The following is a 14,510-nucleotide window of genomic DNA, read 5'->3' as shown; positions in this document are numbered from 1 at the left end:
AGTCCTCAGGTGTCTGACACAGAGCTGCAGGATGTGGTGTTTACCCAGCCAGCTTTCAGGGTTGCCTTGGCTCAACCTTCCCTTCTTTGCAAAGGAAATGTGTGTTCTCTGCCACTGTGTGTTGAGAAGATATAATTTGGTTTATGATTTTGCAAGATGTCACAGTCAAGAGATTGTCTTGGGTGTTAAATGAAACTTTGGACATTTCCACAGTGTTGGGACTGTGACATAATATGGAGATCTTTGAAGTTAGGATAAATGCCTTAGTCATTAATGGATTGTGAGTCTGTCATCACTTATATGAAAATGTGGGTAAGTGAATGAAAAGTCTCTCGGCTGTGATGATGTATTTGAGCATTTGTGGTCTGTGGCTTGCATTGGGGTGCTCATGGAACCTTTAGGAGCAGAGTTATTCTCTGAGGATGGGGTTTGGGTGTTTATACCCTCATGACACTTGTCATCTTTGTGTGGCTGAAGCTGAGCAGCCCACTTCCTTCTCCGGCAGCCACACCTTCCCCAGCATTTCAGACTTTGTCCCTAAATAATGTAAAGGTAAAATGCAAGCAATTGCTTTTTCTTGAGAAATGATTTCTCTAGCCTAATATGTTATATTCTTATCTTATGGAATTCGGGTTTTTGTTTGTTGGTGTGTTTTGTTTTCACACGTTGAGCATGTTATTGTACTGAGCTTCACTCACATCTTGACTTTCGAACTTTAGTGGATGGTATAATTTTTTACACCAGTGTGGCATGCATGCATGATATTATACTGATCTTTGATTGGATTGCAGATGTGTAACATTCTCCATGCCCTTTATGTGTTTACAATTTTAAAAATATGTATACGAGTCTTTTGCGTATATTTATGGGATGTGAGTCATGTGAAAGCCTGGTGTTCACTGAAGTCAGAAGAGAGCATTGAGTTCTCTTGGCCTGGAGTCAGGAATGGTTGGGAGCCTTGAAGTGAGGGCTGTGGATTGATCCATGTCCTCTGCAAAGGCAACACGTGAAAGTCATTGTAGCATCATCTTTATATAGGCTATTGTTTTTCTTGGTGGTGCTGATTTTTTTTTTCTTACGACAATCATTTCTTTTAATAGCTTTTGTAGAACTCTTTGGCCTGTCAATAACTTATTAAAAATAAATTTTCCATAGGAATATCATATTATCCTTACAGTTAGTACAGGGTCACACCAGTTTTCTGATACTTAAGAACATATCTGGAGTGAATATTTAACTGTTAGGAGAAGCTGGCCAGGCAATCTTAGAGAGTCACCTCTTTCTGCCTCCTGAGGTCTGAGACTAAAGGTGACCATCACCACACCCATTTCTCCATCCATTTTCCAAGTTAGTAATGTTGATATAACATTGCTGATATATCCTCAGTAATGCTGCTCTGTTTGCATGTCTCTTTGTATATGTCGGTAGACATTTCTCCCGCAATGGCATATCCTGTTTCAGCATGCACGGGAATGAGAGGCATGGTTCTCCTTTTCTGTTTCCTTTGAAACTGAGTTGGTGTTTGCATTTGGAGTTCTGTGACATGGAATTAAAATGCTGAGCACACAGAACTAGGTAAATAGACTCAATAAAGTGTACATTTATAGTGCAGTTGGTCTCAGCACTTCTATATATGTATACCATATATGTGTGTAATTTATATGTGTAAATATAGAAAGTTATACAATTTACATGTATGATATACACACACACACACACATACATACATTTGGTATACTTTAGGATGCTGTGACCCTTGAGGACGTGCATATGAACTTCTCTCGGGAAGAGTGGGCTTTGCTGGATCCTTCCCAGAAGAGTCTCTACAAAGATATGATGCTGGAAACCTACTGGAACCTCACTTCTATAGGTAATGACGTGAATTTTCCTTCACTCTTTAACTTAAGGAGACAATTCTTTCTTAGAGATTAGTGCTTTTCTGTGATTTTGGTTGTGTAAGAGGTAGAGTGTGGTGAATATATCAGACATTGTTTTAAGGCTCATTGAAGATAATAGTTTACATTTTGCACAATTCCAGTAACATACAATTTCTGGCACTATATTTTAGGCTACAGGTGGGAAGACCACAATAATGAAGAACACTGTCAAAGTTCTAGAAGACATGGAAGGTAATTTTCATGAGCAAGCCAGTACATGCATGCCTCTGAAGAAATGTTAATATAACTTCAAGTTTTAATGAAAAGATAGGGTAAGCAAGCACAGCTTTGTGAGGATTATTAAATGTTCACAATCCCATATACCTCAATATCAAGCTGCTGATTAGCAAAGTATTCCTTTAAGAAACAAGAAAAGGAAGCAGGGACTTTATAAAAGCTACCACAATTTTAATCATAACCACAATGAGAACCATGGTGTGGAACTCTCCATGCACTTAGTTTTGTATCACTCAAGTATCATGAAAAGCATACATGTTGATTAGCATATTAGTGGATGTCCAAGACATGTTATAAGTAAATCATCCATAGGAAAGTTAGTCTTTTTTTTTTTTTTTGGTTTTTTTGAGACAGGGTTTCTCTGTGTAGCCTTGGCTGTCCTGGACTCACTTTGTAGACCAGGCTGGCCTCGAACTCACAACGATCCGCCTGCCTCTGCCTCCCGAGTGCTGGGATTAAAGGCGTGCGCCACCACGCCCGGCCTAAGAAAAGTTAGTCTTACTCCTATACTTGCAGTGACTTGCCGGGGTTTGGTGAGAGGGGCGGGTTTCTAGACTTGAGACAGTTATTGCTGCGGAGAAACTTGAGTCCCTATACTATATGCTTATGAAGAATAAAAAATTAATCTGTGTGAATGCTATGTTTTTTCTTCCTTTAATAGGTATTTCAAGTATCCCTCTGGAGACATCCCACGTGATCCTGAGGGCTATAGGAGGAAGCAGTGCACCTCTCTCTTTCCCAGAGCCATTAGGAGACACGTAGTCATCCCCACTGTGAGACGACGAGGTGGATGGGATACACGCTTACAAGGCGTTGGTTTCCCAGCTCCCGTGGGAACACACCAGAAGACTGACAATGGGGAAAAGCTCTGCGAACACAAGGAACTTGGGAAATCATCTGTGTCTCCGGGTTCACTTCGCACATGTAGTGTGACTCAGTCTGCAGGAAAAGGTTGTGAGTGTCATCAGTGCGGGAAAGTGCTGAGTTCTTCCAGTTCTCTTCAAAGACATGGAAAAACTCCTATGGGAAAAGGAGGTGAAAAATGTGAGCCAAGTAGTAAAAGCTTTAACCATCATAGGTATCTTCAGATACATGAGGCAACACATAGTGAAGAGGATCTGTGTGAATGTAGCCAGCCTGATAAAGCCTCTTTAGAACTACACCAAAGAGCACGTTTGAAAATGAAATTCTGTGAATATCATCAAGAAGATAAAGCCGTTGATTGTCAGAGCCATCAAGTAGTGAGAACTAATACCAGAGAGAAAAAGTATGAATATCCTCAATGTGGTAAGTCCTTTGCATGTCCAGGTTACTTTCAAATTCGTGAAAGAGCCCGTACTGGAGAGAGACCCTATAAATGTAATCAATGTGGCAAAGCTTTTTCATGTAACACTACACTTCGAAGGCACGAAAGAACCCATACCGGGGAGAAACTCTATGAATGTGAGCAGGGCGATAAAGCCTTTACATGTCGCAGCGCTCTTTGTGTACATGAAAGAATTCACACTGGAGAGAAACCCTACGAATGTACTCAATGTGGTAAAGCCTTTGCATATTGCAAAAGTCTTCAAATGCATGAACGAAATCACACTGGAGAGAAGCCTTATGAATGTAATCAGTGTGGCAAAGCCTTTGCACGAAACTGTACTCTTCATATGCATAAAAGAATTCACACTGGAGAGAAACCTTATGAGTGTACTCAATGTGGTAAAGCCTTTGCACATCACAGTAGTCTAAAACTCCATGAAAGAATTCATACTGGAGAAAAACCATATAAATGTAATCAATGTGGTAAAACCTTTGCAAGTAAAAGTAGTCTTTACAAACATGAAAGACGTCATGCTGGAGAGAAGCCCTATGAATGTAAACAGTGTGGTAAAGCTTTTGTACATAACAGTTACCGTCAAATGCATGAGAAAAGTCATACTGGAGAGAAGCCCTATGAATGTAATCAGTGTGCTAAAGTGTTTGCAAGCAACAGTCATCTTAAGATGCATGAAAGAAGCCATACTAGAGAAAAACCTTACACATGTAAGCAATGCAGTAAAGCCTTCAGATGTCGCAGTGCTCTTCAAATACATGAAAGAATTCATACTGGGGAGAAACCCTATAAATGTAATCAATGTGGTAAAACCTTTGCGTATTGCAACAGTCTTCAAATGCACGGGCGAACTCACACTGGAGAGAAACCGTATGAATGTAATCAGTGTGGCAAAGCCTTTGCATATTGCAGTAATCTTCAACTCCATGGAAGAAGTCACACTGGAGAAAAACCTTACGAATGTAGTCAGTGTGGTAAAGCCTTCGCACATAACCGCACTCTTCAAATACATGAAAGAATTCATACTGGAGAGAAACCGTATAAATGTAATCAGTGTGGTAAAGCCTTTGTAAGCAACAGTAATCTTTATAACCATGAAAGAATTCATACTGGGTAGAAACCATATGAATGTACGCAATGTGGTAAAGCCTTTGCACGTCTCAGTACTTTTCAAAACCAAGAAAAAATTCATACTGACAAAAATCCCCATGAACCAGCAACATCTGTGCTCCATTCATGAGCAGGCATTAACCAATTAAACACTGATCTTGGAATCAATGTCAGGGTAACAACAATATGTTGTTCTTTTCCTAAAGGTTGGAATCCAGCAGGAACAGAAGCTGTAACTTTAATCTCACCACTCTAATCTCAATCTATAACTCCTGGAAAAAAATTGCAAGCCTATCCTGGTCACACTAGTTCTGCCTGTTATCAATGTGGCAGGAGGTAAGGCCTGGACCCCCACTTCTGGTGTTAATGTGAATCTGGATGTGGCGCTGAGGTCATGCTGGGACTATCTGTGTGTGCCCTGGAAGGTTTTGATGCACAGGAGGGTTGACATTCTGCTTCTTAAATAAATCTAAGTTCTTCCTAGATGCACCTGGAATTTTGGCGGGGCCTGGCACCAGCCTTTACCCAGCCTCCCTGAGGCAAAGGCCATTCTTTACCAGCGCTCAGGGATCTACACTCATTTGCCCTATACTTGATTTACAGCGATAGCGTAACCCCAGAATCCTAGTCACCATGAACAGAGGAGCACTCTGTCTCCCGTATGGACATTGTCTTTTAAAATGTTCAGGGTGGCCACATTTAAAACACCCTTTGCCTTTATTTTCATTACATTTCCTTTTGTTGAACGGCTGCCAATAACTGAAGCACCATTCAGCCCTGGAGGGCAGTAGCCAGAGAGAGCCCTAACTATATGAAGGCCGTATCAACACAGAAGCAGATGTAATCAGGATCTTTTTTTTTTTTTTTTTTTTTTTTTTCCTAAAAGGGTGGATGGCAGTCTGGCATGCAGCCAGTGTTAGCATTCTTGTATGCCTGTTGTTTGACAGTTACCATTCCTGGGTCCCCATCAACTACCAGGTGATTGCCTGCAAAGGAGAGGAACAAAATCTTGAAATGGCTCATTGGGCCATTGTCTAATTTTAGAAAGTGTCTGTGTCTTTTTCCAGAATTCAGAACTTATTCTGTGCCTGTAAGGCTAAAGCATTGATGTGTCTATTAGCCTCAGGAGGATACGTAATTTCTATGGACCATCACTATGGATGCCTTCTACTAACATCTCAAAAAATATGGGCACATTATTTTGAGGGTTTCTAACAGTTGGTCCTGGCATCTTTCTGAAAAATCAGTCTTCCACAGTGAATATTCACCCCAGTAAGACAAGGTTTTGCTAGGATCCAGCAGTCAGGGAGGAAACACTTCTCTGTAAATAGGATCAAGGAGAGATGGCTTGAAAGAGGCAGTTGGTCCATATTGAGCACAAGCCTGTTTGAGATCCTCAAGAGTCTTAAACAAATGGGTGTATCGTTTCTGCCTCATTGCCCGGGCGTATTGGGATTGAGTGTTTTAGTCACTGGCATCTTCTCCCATCTCCTGGGCATGCTGCAGAGCCTGTTGCATTGGAGACTTGTACCCTGGGACCTACAAGGACTTAATTCTCTTATCAGAGGATGAGAAACCTCTTTAATAGTCATGAGAGATGAAGCAGTGAAAAAAGTTTCCATGCTGTCAGGAACTGCAGTGGAGTTGGGGGAACAGTCCTCAGCCTCATCACAGAGAGAGAGACATTACATAATGAATCTTCAGCCTTTGCTTTTTCCTCGTCGCTTTAATTTTCCATTTTAACTCATTTTTATCTATTACTCTGTTTTCCAGAGCTGAAAAGTAACCCTAGGAATTGTTTTCTGATTCCCCTACATCTAATTCTTCCCAAATTGCTCTTCCTAACCAGGACTAACTTCTGGGATCCAGAAATTCCTTCCTCAGGGAAAGAAGACTGAAGTTCACTAATGACTCCAGAAATGTTGTCATCTGATGATGTCCCACTTTTAACTTCTTCCAGCAGCAATATTTGTAGATCTTCTACAAATAAAAGTCACTCAGGAAATGCTTCAAAAAATGTGCTTATTCTTTCACTGAAAAGGTAAAAAGACTAGATACTGCGCACTATGTTTGGATGGCTGCTTAGTAAAACAAGTGCTAAATGACAAAGAATGTCCACTGGACAGACAATATAAAAACACTTTAAGTTTCAGAAATTATTAGGGTACATTAATTGGCTGTGTCATCCTTTAGGAATACCTAATTATACACTCTCTATTTTATTTAAAACTGCAGAAGGACAGACAAATGGCCTTGGATAGTCAAATATTACCTCGAGATAAAGCAGAAATGGTGAGTGTTGTGCAAATAACCCTGAAAGAACAGAAACTGGGAGACAGTTCACAGGTATAAGCACACTTACTGCGCAAATCATGAGGCCGGGAGCTCAACACTGAATGCGCTAAGTAGATAGATCTGGCCTAGCTAGCCCACATGTCCTACCTCCCTGCGATGGCCGTTCTTGGTTGTAACCTTGGCTATATCAGGAAATTTTTAAAAATTTCAAAATGGGGACCAGTGTTTGTCTAATAGGAAGTTGGATAATCCATTCCTAATCAGGACCTTGGAGATAGGAAGATGCTTTAATCTGGATCTTGAGGTGGGAAGACACCTTTAATCCGGACCATACCTTCTATCTAAATAAGAGAATGGGAGAAGGAAGCATTCACTCTTTCCCTGTTTTTCCTCTTCTTGGTAATAAGCCCATTTCTTTCCCCTCCCCCTACCCCGCCCCCCCCCAAGACTGGGTCTCTCTGTGTAGCCTTGACTGTCCTTGATTCGCTTTGTAGACCAGGCTGGCCTCGAACTCACAGAGATCCGCCTGCCTCTGCCTCCTTGTTCGGAGCCAGCCCAGGGTCATTCAAGGTTAAAAGAGTCTACTGCCTATGGAAAAATACTGATGCCTGTTCCAAAGCTAACTTCCTCCTTTTAGCTCCTGCAGATGTTTAGCAGATTAGATAACTTCCTTCTTTCAGCCTCTGCATAACTTCCTCCTTTCACCACCTGCAGATGTTATTTAGCAGGTTAGCTCGGGACTTCCCGAGAGATAGTTAGCTAAGATAAGATAGAAATTGTTCCGAGAAAAACCACAGGATGTTCCCCTATCTGGAGACATTCTCTGCCCCGCCCCCCCCCCCCCACTGCTTAGTTCCACCCCATATAAGCTTTTGCTTTTGATTCAATAAACGGACCTTGATAGGAACACTACTTGGTTTCGCCTCTTTCTTTTCCATCTCATCACTCAGGTATAGCTCCCCTTGCGACCCCGTCATTACTGGTCCTGCTGGACGGGGACACCTCCTGAGTGCTGGGCCCATGCCCATTTCTTCACTGGCATTAGAGCCCTACTTTTTCATGACTCCTGCCTGTGTTGAAGGCCAGTTGAGTCATCAAGCTTTGTGGAATGTCCAACTATTGGATTCTTGGGCTTTTCTGTTCATGTCCAGCCATTGTTAGATTAGCTGAACCACAGGCTCTGAGTCACCCTAATGAATCCCCTTTCTGTACATACAGAGAGTCATTCTGTACATTTTGTTCATCTAGAGAACTGAGGCTACCGTGGACGATGGTACTAGAAGTGGTTCTAGAACAACAGAAGCATAAGGATGGATCTCACACAGGGTGTTCAGTTCCCCACATCTGCAGTTACCAAGCGTCTCCTGGGAACTCAGCAGGGCCAAAAGCTGGAGGCAGGAGCTGCTGCAGAGGCCATGTATGGAAGGTGCTGCTTACTGGCTTGCTCCCCGTGGCTTGCTCAGCCTGCTCAGGGTGGCACCACGCACAATGATGTGGGCCCTCCCTCATCAGTCTCTAAGAAAACCCCTACATGTTTGCCAAAAGCCAGAACTTCTCCACATATTTTTTTCTTTTTTTCCTTTTATTAAAAATAGAGGACTGGGCATGGTGGCGCACCCCTTTAATCCCAGCCCTCGGGAGGCAGAGGCAGGTGGATCGCTGTGAGTTTGATGCCAGTCTGGTCTACAAAGCGACTCCAGGATAGCCAGGGCCACACAGAGAAACCCTGTCTCAAAAAACCTAAAAGAAAAAAAAGAAAATAGATTGTTTTCTCACACAGTATGTCACGATTCCAGTTTCCGCTTCCGGTCTTTCTCTCCCTGCCGCTCCCACCTCCTCTCTCTGGATCTCTCCCTTTCTGTGTCTCATTAGAACAGCACAGCTATCTAAGTGATAACAATGAAACAGAACAGTACAGAATAGCAGGAACCATCACACCAAGGCTGGGCAAGGCAACCCAACAAAAGAAAAAGTGCCCCAGACTAAGAATCCGAGACCCATCCAGGCGTGGTTGTGGGTGCCTTTAATCCCAGCGCTTCGGCCCCTCCTTGGGGACGCCAGGGGAAACAAGACTCCCAAATCCTTGTCTGTTGGCCCTGATCAATCAGCCACTCTGCTTATGTGGTATGAATAATAAAAGATGTTGCTGTTTCCCAAGCCCTCCGGTGCATTCTCTCCTCTCCCTCATGGCACACAGTGAACATGGTATAACATGTTTGAAAACAGGCCTATCTTGCCTCGGGTTCTTGGTTACCCACGCGGTGTCATGTGTGGACTCCATGTCAACTCAGACATGGGTCGGTTGGTCCCATAAGTTCTGTGCCATCATTTCCCTAATATAGCTTGCAAGTAGAACATATGGTAACGTTTTGTGGCTGGATTGTTTTTGTTTCTCTTTCAGTAGCCTGCAGAATATCGTCCTTAACCAAAGACACTAGAACTTAGAGGTGGAGGCTTACCGTGGACACCAGGTTAACTTCTTTCTGTTCAATATTCTGCGTGGGTGTTGTCCTTGGCAATGGGACCCCACTGTCAGTTTGCAGAGAGCAACCCCATTGTCAAAATAAAAGCCTCAGTTGTTTGGAGGTTTCCATAGCACCCTGTTGGCCCGTAACTCAGTTGTGTAAGACTGAGGCCTCTAGAGAGATCTCCAGTCTATTCCCGGCGTCCTCACTAAGAGACAGAGTCCGTTGTCAATGCAAATGCATAGGAATAGGAATTTATTGAGCCATCGCAATGGGGTCTGTCCAGCTCTTTCAAGCTGCAGATCCTGAGAAGCAGAGGCACAGGCCTTTTATAGGTTTTAGACAAATGAGTTTTACAGTATGTGATTGGTTGGCATTTGGGCAGAAAAGCTGCAAGCAGGGAGTTACAAGTCTTGGCGTTTGGTGTTTGGATAGTGGGTGGAGGGGCAAGTTAACCTATGGAAAAGATTGGTTGAAGCAGTCACAGGGGCCATTTAGGAACTTTTTTAGTTGGGGAGGGGTAGTGTCCTTGAGTCCAGCTGGACCCTGAGCACAGACTGAGACCTTGAGTCAAGGTTTTTCCTGTCCCTGCCACACACATACACAGTGATCTGATATCTGTCTGTCCTTGGTTCAAGCTGGACCCTCTAGAAATTTACATGCTTTGGCCTTAATGGGGGTCTTTAAGGGAGGACTGAGTAGGCCGACTTTGACATTTTCCCAGACTTTGGCCTTAATGGGAGTACTTAAGGGGGCTGGTTCCTTCAACTGAATGCAATGCAGTTTCAGTACAGGAAGCCAGTTGGGACTCTATATCCCCATACAAGGTCAACTCATTAGGATTACCTTCAGATATTTTAAGAAATTTACACTGTAATAGATTTCCATATTATCCCTCTAAAACGCTTCTTAATTCTAGCTGTCTCTCTCCTGTGTTCTCTCTCTCAATAGCACCTCTCCCCCTCCTCTGCCTCTCGAGTGCTGGCATTAAAGTGTTTGCCACCACCCTCTACCTTGGAGGTATCTTTGTAATTTTGGATTTTTTTTTCTTCCTCTTAGGTAATTTTAGCTTGTGTCAAGTTGACATAAAACTATCCAGAATGCTCTGGATAGGTAGATGGATGGATGGATGGATGGATAGATAGATAGATAGATACCACATATGTGTGCCTGGAGCTCACTATAGTCAGAAAAGAAAATTGACAAATGTTTGTGAGAGTCAAAGTGAGTTCTGAGGGTTGATCCATGTCCTCGCAAAAGCAATAAGTGATCTTATCTGTTGAGCTATCCTTATATGCCCCATCGTTTTTATTGTGATTTGACTTTTTTTTTCTTTCTTTCTTTCTTTTTTAGGATCAGCATTTACTAATATTTTTAAGAACTCTTTGAATTGTCAGTACTTGTTAAAAGTGCTGTACATCATAGGAATATCATATTAGCCTTACAGTTTAAATGAGGTCACCCCAGTTTCTGAGAGACAAGCACAGAATTCAAGTGAATGTTTAACTCTTTGGAGAAATTTCAAGTGGATCCCATCTTTTGCTTTCTGTTTTTGTTTTTGTTTGAAATAAGGTCTTATTATATCGCTCTCCCTGTCCTGGAACTCTCTAAACAGCAGGTTGGCCTAGAAACAATAGAGATTCACCTGTCACTGCCTCCTGCGGTCTGGGATTAAAAGTGTGCACCATCATGCCCGCCTTACCCACACTTTTTTTTTGTAGTTAGTAGGGTTGCCTTTTTATTTATTCATTTGTTCATTTATTCACTTTATGTCATGGTCTCAGCCCCCTCCCTCTTTTCCTCCCTATCAAACACTCTCTCTCTCCATCCCCCATCCCCTATTCCTTAGAAAAGGGGAGCCCCCCTTCCTACCCACCCCAACTCATTAAAATGAGCATATCCTCTTCCTCTGTGGCCTGGCAAGGCAGTCTCACGGCAACAAGAGTCCGTGCCAGAGACATCCCCACTCCCCTTCTAGAGGACCCACGTAGCTGCCCAGTCTCTGTAGAGGCCTTGGGTCCAGTCTTTGGATGGTCCTTGGTTGGTACTTCAGCCTCAGGAAGCCCCTCTGGACCCTGGTTAGTTGGCTCTGTTAGACTTCCTGTGGAGCTCCTGTCATCTCCAGGTCCTTCCTCCTCCCTCCCACTTTTCTATGAGACTCCCGTGACTTTCAGTGTGTTTCGAACTTCCGCTAGGTGGAGCTTCTCAGAGGACAACTCCGCTAGGCTCCTGTCTGCAAGCATGGCAGAGTATATTTAATAGCGTCAGGGGTTGGCTTTCTTCCATGGAGTGAGTCTCAGGTTGGGCCAGGCATTGGTCGGACAGTCCCTCAATCTCTGCTCCATCTGCTCTGTCTTTATCACTGCACATCTTCCAGGCAGGGTAAATTTGGGGTCAAAGTTTTTATGCGTGGGTTGCTATTCCCCTCCTCCCTCTACTAGGAGTTTTGTCTAGTTAGAGGGCGTCTTCCTCTTCAGTCTCCATGGCCCCTGATACTTGGAGTCTCTGCTAGAGTTCCCCTCATACCCTCCCAAAATAGCTCCACCACCAGACCCAGCTACACCACTCCTGGCTATCAACCCAAAAGATGTGCCACCATACCAATTGCTCATAATAGCCAGAATCTGGAAACAACCTAGATGTCCCTCAACTGAAGAATAGATTTTTATTTACATGTGGTGCATTTTACACTCAGCTTTATTAAAAACAAAGACATCAAGCAATTTGCAGGCAAGTGGATGGAAGTAGCAAAGTTCATCCTGAGTGAGGTAACCTGTGGCTTCCTTTCTCCGAGAGGCTGGGCTGAGAATCTGGTCACAGAGTTTTCTTCCGCTTTCTGGAGGCGAGCTGAAGAAGGCTCCGTCCTGAAAACCAGTCACTAAGAAGGCCTTCTGGGCAGGGAAGGAGCGCAGGGCAGCCATGCTCAGCAGGGTTGAGACAATAGAAACCTGTATCATTTCCAAAGGGGGAAGGGAGCCTCTGGCTTGTGAAAGGCCAGACTGCACTTGATTAAAATAAAAACTGTCAAGAGTCAAAGAACTAGATTTTAATTCACTAAGCTTAGTGATAAAAGAAAGACAGGGACAGAGAGCTATGGGGAAGAAATGGACAGTGCGCCCCAAACCTTCCAGCCTCTGGGTTTTTAAACTAAGGGACTTGAATAGCAGGAGACACTCCCAGGGCACTTCCTGGGGCTTGTCTCCAGGGCACCATTAATATGTTTTTCTTCTAAGAGCCAGCTTTTGACACCTTTTGTGTGGGTTAGGATCTGCAATGGAACTATCTTTTTAACACATTTGGGTCTGGTGGGTTGTTATCAGCAGGGGGCTCTGCTCACCAGTGTTGGAGCACAAAGCTTAGCGGGAGAGAGACCACAGTAACCCAGACCCAGAAACACACACATGGTATGTACTCCCTTATAAGTGTATTTTAGAAAAGCTGGGCGTGGTGGCGCATGTCTTTAATCCCAGCACTCAGGAGGCAGAGGCAGGCGGATCGCTGTGAGTTCGAGGCCAGCCTGGTCTACAAAGTGAGTCCAGGATGGCCAAGGCTACACAGAGAAACCCTGTCTCGAAAAAACAAAAAAAGAAAAGAAAAGCTGGGCATGGTGGCGCACGTCTTTAATCCCAGCACTCGGGAGGCAGAGGCAGGCGGATCACTGTGAGTTCGAGGCCAGCCTGGTCTACAAAGTGAGTCCAGGATGGTCAAGGCTACACAGAGAAACCCTGTCTCGAAAAACCAAAAAAAAAAAAAAAAAAAAAAAAAAAAGTGTATTTTAGCATTTAGGACAGGATAAACATACTGCAACTCACAGACCCAAAGAAGATAAGTAGCAAGGAGGACCCAAGGGGAGGATGCTTAAATCTCACTCTGAAGGGGAGATAGACTAGACAGAGGTAGTGGTTGAGGAGAAGGAACAAGGTGAGAGAGAGAGCACAGAGAGAAACGAGGGTGGAGATCAGACATGGGGAGAGTGGGGGACGGGGGGACACAGAAGACCTGCAGAGAATGCCATATCCTAGTTAGTGGACCCAGAAATGAGAAGTGTCACCTTTTCTCTTTCCTTGTAAAATAACAGTGATTGCATTAGAAATTCTGTGCTACCAGCACTCGGGAGGCAGAGGCAGGTGAATGACTGTGAGTTCGAGGCCAGCCTGGTCTACAAAGTGAGTCCAGGATGGCCAAGGCTACACAGAGAAACCCTGTCTCGAAAAACCAAAAAAAAGAAAAAAGAAAAAAGAAATTCTGTGCTATGAAATAAATGTGTTAAACACACAATTATGTAACTATACTCTCTGTAGAGTGTACATTTGCTATGCAGTCAGTCTCACCATTTTGGTAGGTTATTTGAGACAGGGTTTCTCTGTGTAAGCCTCGGCTTTCCTAGAACTCTCTCTGTAGACCATGTTGGCCTTGAACTTATAGAGATCTGCCTGCCTCAGCCTCCCAAGGGTTGGGATTAAAGGCGTGTGCCAGGGATGCTCAGCAAGTCTCATCATATTTATTACATATATGTATGGGATATTTTAGGATGGAGTGACCTATGAGGATGTGCACACGAACTTCACCATCTTAAGATGACCACACGGAAGCCGGGCGTGGTGGCGCACGCCTTTAATCCCAGCACTCGGGAGGCAGAGGCAGGCGGATCGCTGTGAGTTCGAGGCCAGCCTGGTCTACAAAGCGAGTCCAGGATGGCCAAGGCTACACAGAGAAACCCTGTCTCGAAAAACCAAAAAAAAGAAAGAAAAAAAAAAAAAAAGATGACCACACGGTATAAAGGAACAACCGTGCAGCTGAGAGAGGTGTGAGCAATCCCAGGTGTGCCCCATTGGATTTGCTGATGCCTGGTGAATGTCAGTCGGGTGGTTTAAATTTAGCCTGGATGGGCTGGGCACCCTTTCTGCTGTGAGGCAGGGGCATAACTCCACCGCACACTCTGTTATCCGCTGTCCATGCTAGAGACCCTGTTTCCATGAGGAATAAGGGGAGGGGCTACTTAGTGCAGAGAGACCGCAGGGCTGAATTGTAGAGTGCAGAGCCCCCGGCGTATGCTAGTTAGCAATTGTGTTCCTGGGCTGATCCTCCTGAACATTATACAGACCTGGAGACTTGTTATTACTAAAGGCATTTTCCTTGATGAAG

The 14,510-nt window shown here is 43.9% G+C and overlaps 1 protein-coding gene and 1 pseudogene across 1 annotated transcript in view; both read left to right on the top strand.

The window, feature by feature from the left end:
* The window catches only part of LOC127212582 (zinc finger protein 709-like), a 146,693-nt gene that overhangs the window by 10,057 nt on the left and 122,126 nt on the right, over window positions 1-14,510 (top strand). The window lies entirely within an intron of this gene.
* LOC127183751 (zinc finger protein 431-like) lies at window positions 448-4,801 on the top strand (annotated as a pseudogene).

The sequence above is a fragment of the Acomys russatus genome, chromosome 31 (genome assembly GCF_903995435.1).
Source record: "Acomys russatus chromosome 31, mAcoRus1.1, whole genome shotgun sequence".
Classification (NCBI taxonomy): domain Eukaryota; kingdom Metazoa; phylum Chordata; class Mammalia; order Rodentia; family Muridae; genus Acomys; species Acomys russatus.
Note: the sequence above shows the minus strand (reverse complement) of the source record. Positions and strands in the feature narration are given on the sequence as shown.